Source organism: Mustelus asterias, chromosome 6 (genome assembly GCF_964213995.1).
Source record: "Mustelus asterias chromosome 6, sMusAst1.hap1.1, whole genome shotgun sequence".
Lineage (NCBI taxonomy): Eukaryota > Metazoa > Chordata > Chondrichthyes > Carcharhiniformes > Triakidae > Mustelus > Mustelus asterias.
Genome location: NC_135806.1, coordinates 97,390,880 through 97,412,328, shown reverse-complemented (window position 1 = coordinate 97,412,328; position 21,449 = coordinate 97,390,880).

Here is a 21,449-nt window from a genome sequence, read left to right as displayed (position 1 = left end):
CTTGATTGAACCTGCCTCCACCACACTCTCAGGCATTGCACTTGGGATACTAACCACTCACTCGTGCGTAAAAAAGTTTTTTCTCACGTCGTCATTGCTTCTTTTGCCAGTAACCTTATCGTTCTAGATCTGGTGGAAGACACCTCATTTGTTGTTTCCTAATTTACTTCACAAGTTCTTTCATATTTCTGAACACCTCTCCTCGATCTCCTTTAAAACCCATCTTTGACTTTGTAACCTTGCAAACTACTGTCGCATACACAAGATCTCTTTCCTCTCCAAAGTTCTTGAATATCATAGAATAATAGAATCCCTACAGTACAGAAGGGGACAATTCGGCCCATTGAGTCTGCACCAACAACAATCTCACCCAAGCTCTAGCCCGTAACCCCATGTATTTACTCCATTAATCGCTCTGAAACTAAGGGGCAATTTAGTATGGCCAATCCACCTAACCTGAACATCTTTGGACTGTGGGAGAAAACCAGACCCCCTGGAAGAAACCCACACAGACATGGGGAGAATGTGCAAACTCCACACAGACAGTGACCCGCGGCCGGAATTGAACCTGGGTACCTCGCGCTGTGAGGCGGCAGTGCTAAGCACTGTATCATCGTGCCATCCCAAAATTACACTCAACATGGTAAATCCCCATGGAGATTTGAACTCACAACCCCTGGTTTGGAAGACTCGTGCTCCAACCCTTGAGCTATAGTTGTAAGCTGAATATGTTGTTGCCTCTCAAATCTATACCCAATTTTCCACAACTCCATGTTGGAACATCTCCAATCAGGTTTCTGATTTGACCAAACGGTGTTTGACATAGGAGTGTTTGTAAAAATGTTAACCATACCAGATATCATAGAATTGGAAAGTATTTTCAACTAGTTGAATAAGAACAAATGAAATAGAAATGCAATTGTCTGCATAAGTTGCTTTTTCTTATGGGAAGCCATTGTATTTTTGGACATCAATTACACTTTGCCTTTCGGGATGAATTATTCTGGAAATTAATAGAATTGTAAAATAACAACATTCGTTCCCTTTTTATGGAGCTAGGTGATACATAACAATACAAGTTTTTGTTCTCTGCCATGGAGGTTTGTAGGAAGGGTTGTCAATAGGAGTTGAAAATCGTGGTAACTGATTGAAGGTGACAGGTCTGAGTAAGTTCCATTGAGGTGGCAATCTTATGAAAATGGTAAATGCCTGATCTGTAACTCCAAACCCCTGGATATTCGCATGATTAATTCATGAATCCACCCTGTAGTTCATCACAACTAGATTTAAGTAAAAAGTACCTCTGTTGTCAAGGACTTTGGGATGTCCTGTGGAAAGCATTATACAAATGCTGTTTCCTTCCATCTTTAAATGTAGCAATTTGTTGAGCACATAGATCAAAAGAAGGGGTTATGTGTCATTGTAAAGGATTGTTGCTACATCATTTACTACTTAACATGTTGCTATATGTCATTCTTGGTCAAGCTGGCAGACAAATCACCTGTTACTAGTTAACTGGGTATTGTCCAATTATTAGTTTTCTCTGTCTCCCATCAGAGAATTTCTGGGATAGGGAATTGTGAATCTGCGCCGACATCTCACCATCCTGAAATTTATCTCTCTTCTTATGGCAATTTACTATCTCTGCTTTTCTACAAAATCGCAAATGCTGGTTTGAGTTTAAATAATGAACATGTCCTGAAACCTAAAAGCTGATTGCAACTGGCATTTTATCCATAATAAAACAGAGAGGAACAAAAGTGCTGAGCAGTATTTACAATTGGCCTAAAATGTGAATGCAAGACAATTTTTGATTTCAATTTTGTATCAGGATACATTTGTTGGAATAGAGAATGGATTTGTGCAATTGTCTTTTCTGCATTTAATTTAACTTCAGTCATTATGTAGCCATTTATTTCACGCAATATGGTAGTAATTTTTATACTTGAAACCATATACCTAGTGACTAATAGTAATGGTAATGGATAAGATAAATACAAAATTGCTTCCATGTTGCTTGAAATAACATTTTGAAATTTGTGGTTTGGGCACGAAGTGTTTGAAAGAATGTTTTCATGGGAGAAGGAAAAAAGGACTGGGGAAAAAAGAATGTAGAAAAGAAAACTTGCATGTAGCTGTGGTTGGAACTAAACCGTGACCACTAATGGAGACTTCCTTCCTATCAAACTACCTCATTTTAAATGAAGCCTCATGGCTACATTATGTGCAGGCTATTTCAGTAGCTGATTATTTGAAAGATTAAAGCATATATAATTTGACCCTTAAACATATTTTCTGATGTGACAGAGTAGAAATGATAAATTCCTGAATCGATAGAACTAAGGTCTATTTTTATGTAATTGGTTACTGTGAAGGCGTTGTTGATCTTTGGAAATCTTAATCACAAACCTGGTTGTTACAATCAGGTGCTAATGGATTCAGGTGGTTTGTCAATCGGAATGTTATTCTTTGCATAATACATCTAATTATGTGCACGGCCTAAAGGGCACATTGGAAGCAAGCGCATGAAATTTTGAGTTATGTGTGGCAAGATCAGTAATTTGAAACTTAACTTTTATTCCTGTTGGCTATACGTGATGGTGTTTTGATTCTAAAAATACAGCCATAAAAGTTCCTAACTATTCTCCACATTGCATTTTTTTAAAAAGAGGTTAATGATTTCTTTCTTTTTAACAACTAGTTAGTGACTTGAACCCTTCAATTTTCTGTTGGAAATTTAGTCAGTGAAGGTAGCTGGGCAGTGCCAATGTTTCCTGCTTCCTTGAAAAATGAGTATTTTGCTTGCTTTACCTATTTATTTGACTTATTATTGTCACATATATGGGGTAGTGAAAAGTATTGCACTATACAGTCAAAACACACCATTCATACAATACATAGAGGAGAAGGGAAGGAGAGGGTGCAGAATATCGTGTTACAGTCATAGCTCGGGTGCACAGAAAGATCAGTTTAATATAAGGTAGGTCCATTCAAAAGTCTGATGGCAGCAGGGAAGAAGCTGTTCTTGAGTCAGTTGATACATAACCTCAGACTTTTGTATCTATTTCCCGAGGAAGAGAGTATGTCCGGGGTTGGTAGGATCCTTGATTATGCTGGCTGTTTTTCTGAGGCAGCGGGAAGTGTCAATGGAGTCAATGAATGGGAGGCTGCGGTTTTGGTCCAAGCAGGAGCCATACTAAACTGTGATACATCCGGATGGGATATTTTCCATGGTGCATCTGTAAAACTGTAATGTCTGTTTAAACTAGAATGATGTTTTTTAATCAGAGCAATTAAATTCTTTTTTTTACAAAATGCTAAGAGTAAGACAAAAAAAAAATTCTCTTCTCTATCATCTGCAGCCCCATTTTAAAACCATACTTATTCAATTAGACTTATGGTGATTAATAAGGAACAATAGAACCAGATCCCAGGGTCTTTTAGACACAGGGATCAATAAACAACAGCTGCAATTCCATGTTGGAAAGCATTAAATAATTAGTAAGGGAACAAGGAAGCAGAGCATTGATTTTATGAATTTGTGCACCGGGTGCAGAGCTTCATAGGCAAGGAACGCATGCCGGAATTCAGACACAGAAGTCAGTGACTCCTTTGAGATTTTCCATCTGTAACATTTAATAAAAATCTCCCCTCAAAAGAGGAACTGAATGCTAACTGGAGTAGTGCACAGCGTGCTGGTCATGAAAGATACCTTTGATCATGGTGGATATATAACCTTGGCTCAAGTGCTGGCTGCACTTTTCTATTGAGCCAAGGTTGTTCCCCCAGCTTGATGGTAATGATAGAGTGAGGAATATGCCAGGCCATGAAATTATCGATTCTGCAAGTATACAGCCGGGATTTTCCCGTTTGCACTCTAAGTACTCCCGCCAGTAAGAAAACCGGAGTGTTTACTTTTGGCGTGAGCAGAGCCTGTCAGGTGGGATTGGCCCGCCTTTAGTATTTAAAAATAGTCATAGAGAGAGACACACTGGCTAGCCCAGCTTTACAGAGCTTGGGACGCTCATTTTAAAGTGCATCCCAATCTCAGTGTTTAGAAACAGCCCCTCTGCCCCCCACAATGGACATGGTGACCCCCACTGACAAGGGAAGCACTCCCCAACTCCTGAGCACAGAGGAGCATTCTCCCCGCCCGCCGCCACTGAAAGGACGGGTAACCCACCCCGATGTTTGCCAATCCTCCAGCACCAATTCCTTTTTCTAAATTTGTTTACTTATATGTAATGGTGCTTCTGTTATCTCTTTAACTTCTTTTAACATGAACAAATACAGTCCATTTGTAGTAGGTGTCTTATCCTCTCTCAGTTTGACTGGTTTATGAATTGTCTCCTTCCTTTCTATTTTCAATATTTTTATATTTTTAATCTTTTCTTCTAATGTTATGTCCACCATGTCAGTCTCCCTGGAAAATGCCAAAGTGCTGTAAATATTTCATATTTCTCCCATTCCATTCTCATTACCTGTGAGGTAATTGTGCATATTTCTGATCGATGCCTTTCTATTCCTGACTTGTTTTCAAAAAGATCATTTATTCCTGTACATTCATAGATGGCATTGCAGCAGTGTAATTTTTTATATTTTATTTTCTGTAAAAACAACTGATATTAATACATTGGGCGGGATTTTCCGGGCACGCTCGTCCAAGACCAGAAAATCCCGCCCGAGGTCAACTGACATTTGCATGGTCCTGTCCCACCTGTTATGATTCCCATGGCAGGCAGGATGGGACGGGAATGTTCCAACCATTATCTGTCATTGCTGAGAGTCAAATTTTTATCGTTACTGTTTAATATGCCAAAAGGTAACGCTTCCCAATAATCCACAAGTATTAAATTGTTCCAATTGTACAGTGATGGTTTGACAAGTTTAAATATTTGATCTCATAAATATTACAATTCCACTAAATATAGTTAAATATGGGGTTTGACATGATTACAAGAAAGTAATTCCATCATAGAGTTCAGAATGTAATTAACTGGTGGCATTTTGCTTGTACTGTTTATGATCTTACTTTCACCCTTCCATTACTTTCAATATGTATTGTTTTGTTCACCATCACATTTGTCAGAAGTTTCATCAATGTTAAAAAATAAACTTTATTGCAAAACCTCTCAGAAGATTTTGAATGTTCTTGCACACCATAGTAACTTGGAGGAATCAAGGTGCAATCACCTCTTAATAGCTCAGTGCAAATAATGATCCAGACAGCATAGGGCCCTAACACTAAGGGAGGCATGCATTGTAAATAAATCAATTATTGCCTATTATTTGTGGAACTTATGAAACACAATCCTTTAGGTAAAAGACTGGAGTTTTGCGACTAAGGCAGGTAGCTCAAGTTGGGAAATTACCTGACTCAGCAGACCCACCTCAGTTTAAAGAGCTCCGTTAGACCCTATTTGGGAGAGTGGGGGCATGGGGGAAGGGGAATGCGGGGTAGTGGTGGTAAAAAGATGAGGAATGGAATTATGCCCGCTGAGCCTAGACACTGACCCTAGACTGTCATGGGGAGGATGAGGGCCGAGGCAAGCTGGTTAGAAGGCTCAGCTCGGATTTTGGGGATTTTATCACTGTTGGTTTATTTTTAAGTTGTTAGGCCCTCTATCCCTATCCCTCATACACCCTCACCCCATACCAATTCATGACCCCACCCCCCCCATTCCCCCTCATGCCCCCCATGTTACATTAATAGCCACTCACCCAATCTCTACCAAGGGCATACCTCAGGAGCCATATGGAGATGAAAAATAAACTTCTAATAATCTATCACAGCACTCATTTGACAATGAAAAGATCTCATTCATGAAACCTATTCAAAGCTTTTAAATCTCAAGTAGTTGATTTCTTATAAAAACAAGTAAACTTCCATTCAAATCAATATCAAAGACAGCTAATTCTTGAACTGCCTCTTTACAGTGTCAATTATACTGTGAACTTTTGTAACTTTTGAAAATCAGCATTCATAATCACCCAATAACTTGGGAAAGGTAAAACAAATCTTTATTAAACTGTGAACAGTTGATAATGCTTTTGTTCTAATTTATACCAGATGGCCTGTCAATCAAAGCAGTCCAGCAAAGCTGGTTTAAACTCTTACTGACAACTTTAGCCTGTTTTTTTCTTCTGAGTTTTAAGAATGGGAGATTTTAAAAAAATCTTTAGATCCTGATACATCAGCACTCTGAAAGGGTGGATAAGGACTGTTTATGTTTACTTCATGAACCTGTGCCACCCACAGTGCAGTTTTAAGGCCCTTTGATGGCCACTTTGGAGTCTATTTGAACTCAGCAATAATTTCGATGTAGCCCTGCTGAGTTCAGGTTTCCCTCCTGTGTATATCATGCTCCCTCCCTACCCCATGCCTCGGAGTGTGACTTCCACATCCAAGTTCTACCCACCATTTTAAAAGATCCACAGAGTCAGGAAGAATCTATTCTGAAGTATCCATAAAACCTAAATTAATCAGGGATGAATTGTCATGGTGCAATGGTAATGTCACTGGACTAATAATTCAGAGGCCCAGCTTAATTCTCTGGGGACATAAACCTGAGCCATCAGCAGCAGCAGAATGGGATCAACCACAATCTGTAACTTCACAGTCTGGCATATACCCTCACTTTACCACTACCATCAAGCTGGGGGATTAACCCTGGTTCAATGAAGAGTGCAGGAGGGCCTGCCAGGAGCAGCACCAGACATATATAAAAATGAGGTGTCAACCTGGTGAAACTACAACACAGGACTACATGCTTATCATGCAGTGGAAGCAGCATGTGCTTGACAGAACTAAGTGATTCCACAATCATTAGATCAGATCTAAGCTCTGCAGGCTTGCAACGTTCAGTCATGAATAGTGGTGAACAATTAAATAACTAACAGGAGCACGAGGCCCCACAAATATCCCCATCCTCAATGATGGAGCCTAGCACATAAGTGCCAAAGACAAGGATGAAACATTTGCAACCATCTTCAGCCAGAAGTGGCAAGTGGATGATCCTCCTGAGGTCCCAAGCATCACATATACCAATCTTCAGACAATTCAATTCACTCCACGTGGTAACAAAATATAGCTGACAGCATCGGACACTACAAAGACTATGGGCCCTGATAACATTCTGGTGATAGCACTGAAGACCTGTACTCTAGAACTAGCTGAACCTCTAACCATGCTATTCCAGTGCAGCTACAACACGGGCATCTACCCAGCAATGTGGAAAACTGCTCAGATATGGCTTGTCAACAAAAAATGGCACAAATCCAACCTGGTCAATTAGTACTCCATCAGTCTACTCTCAATCATCAGGAAAGTGATGGAAAGGGTCATTGATAGTGCTGTCAGGCAACAATTACTCAGCAATAACCTGCTCATTGATGTTTAGTTTGGGTTCTGTCAGAACTACGCAGCACTTGACTTCACAACAGTCTTCATCCAAACATGGACAAAAAGAGCTGAACTACAGAGAAGAGGTGACAGTGACTGCACTTGACATCATTTGATCAAGTGTGACATAAAGGAGTCCTCGCAAAACTAAAGTCAATGGGAATCGGGGGGGAAACTCTTCATTAGTTGGGGTCACACCGAGAACAAAAGAAGATTGTTGTTGTTGGAGGTCAATCATCTCAGATCCAGGGCACTGCTGCAGTAGTTCCTCAGAGTAGTGTTTGAGACTGAAACATCTTCAGCTGCTTCATAATGGACTTTCCTCCATCATAAGGCCAGAAATGGGGATGTTTGTTTATTTGTGCTATGTTCAGCACCATTCATGATTCCCAAGTTGCTGAAGCAGTCTGTATGGAGCAAGGCCTGGACAACATTCAGGCTTGAGCTGATAGGTGGCAAAAGTAATATTTGTGCCATGCAAGTGACAGGCAATCATAGAATCATAGAAACCCTACAGTGTAGAAAGAGGCCATTCGGCCCATCGAGTCTACACCGACCACAATCCCACCCAGGCCCTACACCCATATCCCTACATATTTACCCACTAATCCCTCTAACCTACCCATCTCGACACTAAGGGGCAATTTTAGCACGGCCAATCAACCTAACCCGCACATCTTTGGACTGTGGGAGGAAACCGGAGCACCCAGAGGAAACCCACGCAGACACGAGGAGAATGTGCAAACTCCACACAGACAGTGACCCAAGCCAGGAATCGAACCCAGGTCCCTGGAGCTGTGAAGCAGCAGTGCTAACCACTGTGCTACCGTGCCGCCCCAATGACCATATCCAATAAGAGAGAAGCTAACCATCTCCCCTTGAAATTCAACAACATTACCATTGCTGAATCCCCCCCCCTTTATTAACATCCTGAGAGTTGCCTTGGCCAGAAACTGAATTGGATCAGCCATATAAATACAGTGGCCACAAGAGCAGGCTGGAGACAGGGAATTTTGCAGTGAGTAACTCACCTCCTGACTGCCGCCCCCCCCCCCCCCCCCCCCCCCCCCCATTAAACATTCACTCACTCCATCACCAATGCACAGTAGCAGCAGTGTGTCTCATCTACAAAATGCACTGTACCAACTCACCAAGGCTCCTTTGACAGCACCTTCCAAACCCGTGACATCTACCACCCAGAAGGACAAAGGCACTAGGTGTATGGGAACACCACCGCTTGCACCATCTTGACTTTGCACTGTATCACTGTTCCTTCACTGAGCTCTGATGAAGGGTCAACTAGACTCAAAACATTGGCTATATTCTCTCTCCACAGATGCTGTCAGACCTGCTGAGATTTTCCAGCATTTTTCTGTTTCTGTTTCAGCATCCATAGTATTTTGCATTTACCCTTCAGTGTTGTTGGGTCAAAATTCTGAAACTCTACCAACATTATGGATGTATCTACACCACATGGACTGCAGCAGTTCAAGAAGGCCACTCACCAGTAATTGGGGATGTGCAATAATTGATGGTCTACCCAGAGACACCTACATCTCATGAACAAATATATTAAAGAAAGTCTGAAGAGATAATGCCTCAATTATTCTTAAAGACCAAACAACTTCAGACCCTCTTCCTGGTAATTCTTTGATGCTAACACATCCATTTCATGTCTTTCTACTTGATGCAGAACCTGTTATTCTCCACCTTACACCACCACTGACTACCCTCCTTGATAAGTGCGGTCAAGGGAATCTCAGGAATAAAAGGCCAGTAAGTGAAATTCTAAGAGTCAAGCCAAGAACCTGAGTCTGTCCATGAGGCTGCCCGCAAGCTCATTCAATCCAATTTCATCATGTCTGACCTTCTTGTAAAGTTCTTAGGACCTGACTCGAAAAAAGCTTCTCTGATTGGTCAATGTCCACCAGCTGAGATGGGGTGGAGGGGGAGGGGGTGGGGGGCGGGCTGGGGGGCCAAATTACCCAGGCCCAGGAATTTCAAAGAACCGAAGCTTTCAAATGATCAGGCTTCAAACAAAGACACACACCAGGGCCATTGAAAAAAAGTGAGTCCAAAGATGTTCAGGTTAGGTGCATTAGTCAAGCTAAATTGCCCCTTAATGTCCTGGGATGTGTAGGTTAGAGGGATTAGTGAGGTAAATATGTGGGGTTACAGGGATAGAGCCGAGGTGGGATTGTTGTCGGTGCTGACTCGATGGGCCGAATGGCCTCCTTCTGCAGTGTAGGGTTTCTATGATTCTAAGGCTTGCACTTTTTATATTTGGTACATCTCTCTGTCTGTATCTTTTTTTTAAAAGGGTCTTATTTTGTGTCCAAGTTGGTCCCACATTTGTGGATCTTACCTTTCTGTATAATGTGGGGTTTTGCTTCTTTGTGTGTTTTGGAATCGTTGTTTTTTACATTCACACAGTGATCTTCTTTGTATCATATTCAACCTGCTCCAAAGTTTTTAACCACAGGTCTCCTCTTGCTAGCTTCAAAAAATTGGAAATGTAACCCAGGAACACAGTCAACATAGAATGCTCATAATCTTTATGTGCCTCCTTCCAGTACTGCCTTAATTGAAGTAATGGCCAGAAAATCTGGCGCAGTATGGATCCAGATTTCCAATACGTGCTATCAACTGGAACTGAAAAGACAGTAAATTACTGCTAGAATGTCTCAGGATGACATTTACTAATGGAGAAAAGATCTGTTTCTTTGATAACATTTTCCTGTTAAAATAATAATGCTGGAAGATGTGGTATATGATCAACATGCAAAATATACATTATGAACTGTATCTAAACTTTACGTATTTGTTTGCCAATACATTTATCCTATCTAAATGAATTGCTATTGATTGAGAAATCATGGGTTTTAATAGCCCATTCAATAATGTGTTTTGTTTTATTTTAATGTATATTGGGCACTGTGTTCCAGCAATGACTGGTAACATCTTTAATGTAACAAATTGTCCCAAGGCACCGCACAGGAAAATTATTAAACAAGATTTAATATCAAGCCACATGAGGAGATATTTAGGATGGGTAAGCAAAAGCTTGGTCAAAGAAGTAGGTTTTAAGTAACATATTAAAGGAGAAGAGATCATGGTGGCGATTCGCCCAGCCCACTGCGCTGCTCGAGCAGTCTCTGGGCCCCGGATTTCCGGCGTCGAGCTGATTTGAATATTAAATTGTTATTTAAATGTCTCTCTTTCCCTGGCAGGAGTGGTTCACTCCAGCGGGCTTTACAACAGCTCCCCACTAACGGGGAACTAGTGGCCTGACCCTGCTGGAGTGAAGGGGGACCATAGAGGCCCTCCAGGAGGTCGGGGTATGGGGCGGTGCCCCCTGTACAGTGCCAGCCTGGCAGTGTCAGCCTGGTCCCCTGGCACTGTCCAAAGGGCACCGGGAATTGTGCAGTGCCATGGGGGTGGGGCCAGAGGAGGAGCCTAATGGGGGGGTGGGGCCTGTTTGTGGGGGGGGGGGGGGGGGATCGGTGGAGATAGAGGGGCCCACTGCCACTCTGCATAGGGATCGGTGGCAGAGGGAGGGAAGGGGCTGATTGGGGGTGGGGGGGAGGGACGGTGGTTATGTTGCCGGCCTCTCCAGCGGGAATAGGCCCCGCCTCTGGATTTTCAATGTGAATCTCGCTGGGGCGCTCTGCAGTGCTCAGGGTGTGGGAGATGTATTTTGAAAATCCCACTTTAAAAAACACTGGGCGTTACTCCCGTTTTTACGTGAATTCAACACTTAGAATTTTTTTGGGAGAATCCCAGCAGTGAATTTGAAGAGATTTACAGAGGAAATTCCAAAACTTACTGCCTCGTTACCTGAAGGCGCTGCCGCCAATGGTGGAATGATAAAAATTTGGGATGCACAGGAGGCCAGTTTTAGAGAGTGCAGCAATTTCTCAGCAATCTGAAGTGAACAAAGAACAAAGAACAATACAGCACAGGAACAGGCCCTCCGGCCCTCCAAGCCCGCGCCGCTCCCTGGTCCAAACTAGACCATTCTTTTGTATCCCTCCATTCCCACTCCGTTCATGTGGCTATCCAGATAAGTCTTAAACGTTCTCAGTGTGTCCGCCTCCACCACCATGCCCGGCAGCGCATTCCAGGCCCCCACCACCCTCTGCGTAAAATACGTCCTTCTGATATCTGTGTTAAACCTCCCCCCCCTCACCTTGAACCTATGACTCCTCGTGAACGTCACTACTGACCTGGGAAAAAGCTTCCCACCGTTCACCCTATCTATGCCTTTCATAATTTTATACACCTCTATTAGGTCACCCCTCATCCTCCGTCTTTCCAGTGAGATCAACCCCAGTTTACCCAATCTCTCCTCATACCACGGTAGCACAGTGGTTAGCACTGCTGCTTCACAGCTCCAGGGTCCCGGGTTCGATTCCCAGCTCGGGTCACTGTCTGTGTGGAGTTTGCACATTCTCCTCGTGTCTGCGTGGGTTTCCTCCGGGTGCTCCGGTTTCCTCCCACAGTCCAAAGATGTGCGGGTTAGGTTGATTGGCCAGGTTAAAAATTGCCCCTGAGATGCGTAGGTTAGTGGGATTAGCGGGTAAATATGTGGGGGTAGGGCCTGGGTGGGATTGTGGTCGGTGCAGACTCGATGGGCCGAGTGGCCTCCTTCTGCACTGTAGGGTTTCTATGATTCTATGAACTAAGCCCTTCCATACCAGGCAACATCCTGGTAAACCTCCTCTGTACTCTCTCTAAAGCCTCCACGTCCTTCCGGTAGTGTGGCGACCAGAACTGGGCGCAGTATTCCAAATGCGGCCGAACCAACGTTCTATACAACCGCAACATCAGACCCCAACTTTTATAGAAACATAGAAAAACTACAGCACAAACAGGCCCTTCGGCCCACAAGTTGTGCCGAACACATCCCTACCTTCTAGACCTACCTATAACCCTCCATCCTATTACGCTCCATGTACTCATCCAGGAGTCTCTTAAAAGACCCTATTGAGTTCACCTCCACCACCACTGATGGCAGCCGATTCCACTCGCCCACCACCCTCTGTGTGAAAAACTTACCCCTAACATCTCCCCTGTACCCTAAACCTGTGTCCTCTCGTAGCAGACATTTCCACCCTGGGAAAAAGCCTCTGAGAGTCCACCCGATCTATGCCTCTCAACATCTTATATACCTCTATTAGGTCTCCTCTCATCCTTCGTCTCTCCAAGGAGAAAAGACCGAGCTCCCTCAGCCTATCCTCATAAGGCATGCCACTCAATCCAGGCAACATCCTTGTAAATCTCCTCTGCACCCTTTCAATCTTTTCCACATCCTTCCTATAGTGAGGCGACCAGAACTGAGCACAGTACTCCAAGTGGGGTCTGACGAGGGTCTTATACTCTATGCCCCGTCCTATAAAGGCAAGCATGCCATATGCCTTATTCACTACCTTCTCCACCTGTGATGTCACCTTCAAGGATCTGTGGACTTGCACACTCAGGTCCCTCTGCGTATCTACACCCTTTATAGTTCTGCCATTTATCATATAGCTCCCCCGTACGTTAGTTCTACCAAAATTCTACCAAAGTGGTGAGTGAATGGGACTTGGAACTAGTTACAATTCAGGCATGGGAATTTTGGATGACCTCGGGTTTTTGGAGGGTACAAAGTGGGAGAATAGCTAGGCGAGCATTTGAATAGTCTAATCTGGAAGTAACAGATGCATGGGTGAATATTTCAGCAACAGATCAGCAGAAAAAGGACAGAGATAAGCAGTGACATAGAGGCAGAAATTGGTAGTTTTGGTAATGGAGTAAACACGAGATTAGAAACTCATCTCGGGGCCAAATAATCTGCCACAGCTGTAAATGGTCAGGTTCATGTCATGGTAGTAGCCTGAAAGAGAGAGGTAGATGGACTTTGTTTCATTGTTAAAATAAGGCCGGAATTCTCCAACCTCGCCTGCAGTTGGGATTCTCCAGTCCCGCTGCAGTGAACAGAGATTTGGCTGAGTGCCAACTTCTCCATTCTCGCTGGCAGCGGTAGCGGGATGTGCTAGACTGGAGAATTCTGGCCTAAATTTTAACATTGTTATGTGAGCGGTGTTGTCGGCAGATCCTTAATTTGCCCCCTATTCAGCTGAATCGCAAGTTTTTGCCATCATATGACCGAACAGGCCAATACACAACCTCTTATCATTGGGCACAGGGACAGGATGTCAAAGGTAGTGGGATACGAATGCAGGATTTGATTCCTTTTCTTTCCTTCTCTGTTGCTACTCCGTCTGATCATTAAGATGTTGTGACTCGAAGCATGATGCAGCTTGATGGAAAAGTCGTTGCCATTCTGAATGATCGGTAACAAGAGCCTGCCCCAAAATCATTCATGTCCATGCTGATACATTTCAGGGAGAACTTCGAGTGCCCCTCTGGAGTATTTTCTTTATCCTCCACTTGATTGTTGACCATTTGAGTTCAGAAAGCAGGACATGGTGGGGGAGATGGTTTTCAGCTATCCAGACTAAGGACGGGATTTTCCAGCCATGTTTGCCCCAAAACCAGAAAATCCTGCCTAAGGTCAATGGACCTTTGCATGGTCCGCCCCCCGCCCGCTACAATTCCTGTGGCAGGCGGGACGGGAAAATTCCGATGACAGTGTCCAATACATCAAAGTTGATTTTGCAGGAATTTTGCCTGAATGGTTGTGGAGCTGGCTCTGAGAAGGAGACTAGCATTTGTTCAACAGTCCTCCCATTGAATCATTTGCATAGCGTAGAGACATGACTGATGGAATTTCTCTCACGTTCTGATGCGTCACTGGTAGACAGTGCAGGTCTTACTGCAGTACAAGAGCTACCATAATTTGTAGAATGCTGAACTGGAGCTGATCCAGTATTGAATCTCCTCATTAACAGTGGCTCTTTGAGAGAGTTAACTGCAAAAGTATGAGAAATGCTCAACATATTCCAGAGTCTCTCTTTTACCATATCTGAGGGTGGAATATTTGGCTGACTCGGCATAAGTTGATATGCGTTTTGTTTTGGCAACAAGGACAAGTGAAATATCTTCTATACAGGATTGCAGAGATCAAGAGTGGCTTGTAAATCTGGTGCGGATTGGGCAATGGCACTGCAGTTATCTGCAAAATGTGGATCATGTTTAATTATGGTGGTCAGTTTAGTTTTGGCACGGAGGTGATGAGGTAAAAGAGTTTTCCATCTAGATGATATTTAGTGTTGGCATAAAAAGGGAGTTGATTTTTGATGAGGTGAATAGCCATTATCAAGCATACTGCAAATACAACTATACTACGACTTTATAGTAGAGGTATCTAAGTGGTAAAATATGGGACATGCTTGAGAAAATTACATGTTGTCTTACAACATGTCTTAATCATTTTCCACTTGTACTTTACAAGCGCCCCTTCCAATCTTCCGCCTTAATTTTATCCTCAGAGGTCCAAAAGGAACCAAAGACACCCCAATATTAGGGAGATTTCCCTTGTATTCCAGCTCCCTATTGCCCTCTTGAGCTCCAAGTATTCCTTTGCTAACCAAAGATATATGCCAGTAATAATCTCAGCCTTGTCAGCAATTAAACCATTATTTCGAATGTACTGAACTATCAGAACATTAATGAATGTTTCTGCAAGTAATGCAGGCCGTAAAATCCTTTGTACTCTGACGGCATGTTCAGGAAAATCTTTCAAATGCTGCACAATGCGATCACAAATCTGAAGTTTCTGCTTCGAAGGTTAAAAGTTGTTGATCACACTCTCCTCTGAAAAATGAATTCTAAAACAAGAGTTAGCACAATAAAACCCAGGTACCTCGACGCTGGCAAATTGCAGTTCTGTTATGATCTATGTGAGCCAGCTTTTGATACATTTGGGAGCATTTTATTTCTCCATCAATGCCGAATATGCCTTCACCTGTATCACACACAGGTGACTAAAATTTGATGCGAGTGAGATTGCTGAAGTTAATGATGTACAACAAGTTCTTTCAGAATTATATTTTGAGGACAATTGTAAGGATTTATTATTTAATTGAATGGATTTGTCCTTCTAGATTCATTTTGCTGACTAAAAATTTTGCCTTACGTTTTCATTCAAAAAAAAACTACAAGCTAATTTGTTTTTTTTTAAAACCCATAGTCAGAGAAAATAAATTAAACAAGAAAATTGGAAGGCCCCTGAGATCATTTGAGGCTGAATGAATGTAAATTTTTAGTACCTAAATCTTTTTCAATTAGCCGTGTTTTTGAAAAGGCATTTTTCTCCCAATATTGATTGGTACTTTGCATTTATTTCAATTCATTAGCAATGATTATGCATTTCCCAGCCAATTGTGTTAATTGTTATGCCATCAACTGTCAAGGTAGCATACATATCTCGAAGGTTAAATAGTTGCACTGGCAAAGTTTAAGATTCAGTAAGGGTTTTAACAAATCAGTACAATACAAAATATTATGCCTACGCATGTCATTGGCTGTGTTTTAAACCAAGATGCTCATAATTTAGAAATTGCCTGTGCCAACCTTTTACAGGAAAAGTTGTTAGACTGCCATCAAATTTGGTGGACAAGGTTACCTCAACCCCAGAGAAAGTGATCTATCCCCACAAGAGGGAGCTGCTTGCAAACCCTTGAGCTATTGTTCAAAATGTAAGTGACTAATATTTTGTGTTTAACAAAATAATATCCTCCTCCGCAAACCATTTCACAATTCAGAATTTTCAAAATCATTTGACGTGGTCATTTTTGTGTGTGAGTGGTTTTTTTTTAATTTATTCATTGTGGAAGCCACTGGCCAGGACAGCTATATTACCCATTCTGAATTGCCCTCAGGAAGGTGTAGGAGAGCCGCCACTTTGACCCACCACAGGCAGTGTGGTGAAAGTACTGCTGCAGGACTGTTGGGTAGCACTTCATGGAATTTGACCGAGCAAATATGAAGCAACAGCTACATTGTGTCATTCTATAGAAAATTATTGAATGAAATTTGTGAATATTAGCTCAAAAAATAACCAAAAGAGGATTTTATTAATGGCTTTCAAATCACAAACTTCACAAATGAGATTTAATGTACTATATTTTAGACTTTGGCTGGCATTTCTAATTTTGCTTATGTTTAGTGAAACAGGTGTGACTAAAATGGCAAAGTGTAGGTAACATAATGCAAATGCATTATTTTAACCCTTCTGAATACTCATAAAACATTAAAACATCAGTGAAAGATAAAATAATGATAAGTCAACTTTTGCCTGTCATGGACTTGTTTGGAGCTGCATAATCAATTAAAATGCAAGCATTTTAATATTTAAAACATGTGCATAAGTTGGTGACCACTGGTGCATGCCTAGAATTTAGTATATAATTCTCCAGTCTCCACAGATGTCCACTTCGAAGTGTTCTGCCTTGACATGTAGAGGATACGTCTTGTTCCATCTCAGTCTTTTTCCTGGATGGAAATTTTGCCTTTAAGCTATTACAAAAGGAAGGATTGAAATATGAATGGGAATTTGCCTGGCATCATTGCCCAATGGATTATTTCATGGGTGCAAAGATCGATAGAAGGGTTGCAGCCCCACAAAGCCGGGTCCCTGCCTTTTTATATAACACTGTGCTTTTCCTGAAGTGAGGATTAGGATCCATACCTGCAACAAATATTCTAATTTCAATAAGATTGGTGAGGCAATAGTGGCCCTTGGGCCTCACTGTCTTGTAGTTTAATTGATTGGGTACCTAGGTGTGACAGCACCCTGAAAAAGACAGTATTGAGTCTTCTGCCCAAACTCCCTTCAGATCAGAATGTTTAAGGGCATCCAAACAGATAAACATCATCTTTTCCTTACAGTCTCCCCAGTCATCCTCACACGGGCTTTTTCCCAGGAGTAACTGGGAGGCCCTAACAATGGTTCCTCTTTAGGTTGAGAGCATTGGCCTACTTTCCTGTTTTATACCTCGGCACAAGTTTCTGTAGGGAATGAGCCTGCAAGTAGGCCAAATTAGATGGCGTGACCCTCTAATTCAGGCCTTCCGACAGCTGGATGGACAGGCACAAAATGCTTTGGATCCGGGTCCCCTCCTGCTTCACTAGCCTTCTACTTGCTCATTTGCCTCTTTCATTGTATTGTTGAAAGATAAGTTTTCCCACCAGACATATCCACTCATTGCTCCTACTGGGTTCATCAGCAGTTGCTTGGCTATTTTCTACTGCTACTGTGCTCTTCATTGCTGGATTAACAACATTTCTACTGGCTAAGTGGCACTTTGGTTGTTGAAGATATGTCAGAGATTTATTATTACAGGTATGTTCTGATTAACTGCTTTTCTGTTCACCACCACTATAATTTAAATCTTAAAACTCATATTTTAAATACATTGAGAGGGGGAGGGGAGAATTTTGATGACTGAGGAAGATCGCGTTGGCCGTCCAGTTTGCAGCCTGGAGTGCTGACTGCCCCCCCAACCCACCCCCCCCCCCCTCCCCACCCGCCAAGGGTTCAATGCGAATCTTTCAAATACTTTAACAATATGGATTCCCAAAATAAATTATGCCTGTTTGTGAATAAATTAGAAATATCGGCATTATGGAATTTTGTGCACAATATTCTTAAAACTACAACCTGAATTGTAATTCCACAATTATTTATTGTAAAAAAATATTTTTTACAACATTAATTGAAAATTGCAGTTTGTCCCATCAGTCTTATCCATGCGGTCATTTTTCGATAAAATACACAATAAAAGTTAAGGTATTTTCCTGACAGGCACTAAAATTTGCAAGCTCCACCAGATACAAAATAAATAAAACAATGTTTCTGCTTATAAAATGAGCTCTGACTTAGCAGAAGCTATCAATCTCAGTTCTATATATTTATATGTATATTTTTTAAAATATTTTTATCATCTACACAATTTTAAATTTTAAAACCTCCTGCAATAGCCAATCAAAAATTCAAATGGCGATATTGGAGTTAATGAGCAATTGTTTTGTATAAACAGAATGGATCATGTTAATGGGTTAAACTGTCATTGAAATAGATTCACTTGATGTTGTCAAAATATTTTTCATAATTCAAGGTTGTGGTAATTCAGATTGTAATAGTTGCATTTCTATTAAGTTCCTCTGATTACCGAGTGTGCTCCACAGCTTTAATCTGCAACATATTACTCTTCGAACGACTAAAGGCAAGTTATTGCAATCAGTTTCAGCATTTACATTATATGTTTAAATTGCATCCCAACTTTGGTTGAATTTTGTATCTGTGTAATTTCAAATCACATATTGCCTTTTATTTTGCTTTTTTGTTCTTCTTTCCCTGGTCCATCAGAGGCGATTTCTACTTCCCCAAAAGGTTCCCTACTGCCCACCTCTCCAATTAGATTTCAGTCCTTATCAAAGTCCTTATCAGCCTTTATCAAAGTACAAAGGACATCTTATTTGGGTAACCATGCAAAACTATCCCTCCTTATCCTCTTGACCTATATGCAGCCTTTGACGGGATTGACCACGTTATTTTACTTTTTAAAATTTATTCAGGGATGTGGGCTTCACTGGATAGACCAGCATTTGTTGCCCATCCCTAATTGCCCTTGAACTGAGTGGTTTGCTGGGCCATTTCAGAGGGCACTTAAGAGTCAACCATATTGCTGTGGATCTGGAGTCACATGGAGGCCAGACTGGGTAGGGATGGCAGATTTCCTACCCTGAAGGACATTAGTGAACCAGATGGGTTTGAACAATAATTGACAATGGTTTTATGGTTTGTCATCATTAGACTTTTAATTCCAGATTTTTTTATCGAATTCAAATTTCACCATCTGCCTCCCTGAATGCTTCTCCTTCATTTCTAGCTGGGTGGGGCTGCCCTTGTCCCATTCCATTCTTATCTATCTACTCATTGCCAGAGATTCACTTGCAATGACTTGTCTTTCTGCATCAGCACCATTATCTCTGGTATCCGCCAAAGATCTATCCTATTTCTCATCTACATGCTGTCAGTCAGCAACAACATTCAAAAACACAACATTGATTTCCATAAACAGCAACGAAACCATCACCACTTTTCCCGACACTTCCACTCTCTCTGATTTAAGAACATAAACAAGGGGCCATTTAGCACATTGAGTCTGTTCCGCCATTCAATATAACCTCAACTCCACCTTTTGCACTATCTCTATCACCCTTAATTCCACAAGTATCTAAAAGTCTATCGATCTTTCTCTTAAATTGAGCGGCACAGTGGATCATTGGTTAGCACTGCTGCCTCACAATGCCAGGGACCCTGAGTTTGCTTCCTGGCTTGGGTCACTGTCTGTGCGGAGTCTGCACATTCTCCCCGTGTCTGCATGGGTTTCCTCCGGGTGCTACAGTTTCTTCCCACAGTCTGAAAGACGTGCTGGTTAGATGCATTGGCAATGCTAAATTCTCCCTCAGTGTACCTGAACAGGTAGCAGAGTGTGGCAACTAGGGGATTTTCACAGTAACTTTATTGCAGTGTTAATGTAAGCCTACTTGTGACTAATAAATAAATTACCTACTTAAATATACTCAATGATTGAGTATCCACATCATCTGGGGTAGAGAATTCCAAAAATCTACATCCCTTTTAGTGAAGACATTCCTCCTCATCTAAATGACTGACGACTTATCCTGAGACTGTGACCTCTAGTTTCTGAATTGCCAGCCAGGAGAAACATTCTCCTGTATTAATTCAATTGTCATGGACAGGAGGGGGGCTCTGATACTCCCACTCTCTACCCATCATCAAGTCTACTTTGAATTTTAGGTTTCAATGTGATCACTTCATTATTCTGAATTCTATAAAATATCAGCCTTGTCTACTCAATCTTTCCTCATATGATAGTGTCCTTGTTCCAGGAATCAGTCCAATGTACCTTTGTTGTACTCCTTACTGTACATAGGACCTCTATAATTACAGTAAGGTTTCCTCACTTTTGTACTTCAATCCCATTGCAATAGGGTTAACATACCGTTTATTTTCCGAATTGCTTGCTAGAACTGCACATTCACATTCTGTGGGTTGTGTGTATGGACACTGGCCCCTCGGAAAAACAACATTTCCCAGTCTCTCTCGGTTAAAAAAAATTCTGCTTTCTAAATTTTTTCCAAAGTGGATAATGTTTCCTCACATTATATTCCATCTGTCATGTTAATGCCCACTCACTTAACTTGTCTACATCCATTTGCAAACTCTTTGCATCCTCCTCACGGATTAATTTCCCATATAACTTTGTATCACCAGCAAGCTTGGAAATATGACATTCGGTCCCCTCATCGAAGTCATTGATAGAGATTAAAAATAGCTGAGGTCAAAGCACTGACCTTTACGCTGTCCCACCAGTTACAGCCTGCCAACGTGAAAATGACCATTTTATTCCTTCTCTCAGTTTTCTATCCATTACCCAATCCGCAATCCATGCTAATCTATTGTCACCAATCCATGAGTGCTATTTTTATGTAATAATCTTTTGTGTGCCACTTTATCAAATGCTTTTTGAAAATCATTCATTGCTTTGCCCCTTATCTACCCTACCACTTACATTCTCAAAAACTTCTTAATACATTTCCATGAATCTTTGCTGACTCTGCCTAATCATATTGTGATTTTCCAAGGGATCTAATGATAGATTTTACTCTACAACTAATGTCAGGATTATGATTACGCGTTTTATTTGTGCTGTCATCACAATTTGGCATTTGCCCCCATTGACAACTTTTTAATCGACCAACCATTCATCTATCTCGCATAATAGGCCGGTTGTCCCATTTCCTCTCTTCCTTATTTCTTGACTAGTGAGGTCACGTTTGCTACCTTCCAATGTATGGAGACTAATTTATGACTTAGATTTGTCGCACTGCTTCTCTGAAACCCAATGCTGGGTGATGCGCGACAATCAAGCACGAGGTACAAGGCTTCAGCGATTGAAGGCTTTTATTGACAAACAATGGAACTATTTAAACACGAGTACACCATTCCAGACTGGAGGGGTCCCGCCTGAGCAGAGGGTCTTATACCTCTCCCAGGAGGCGGGGCCCGACC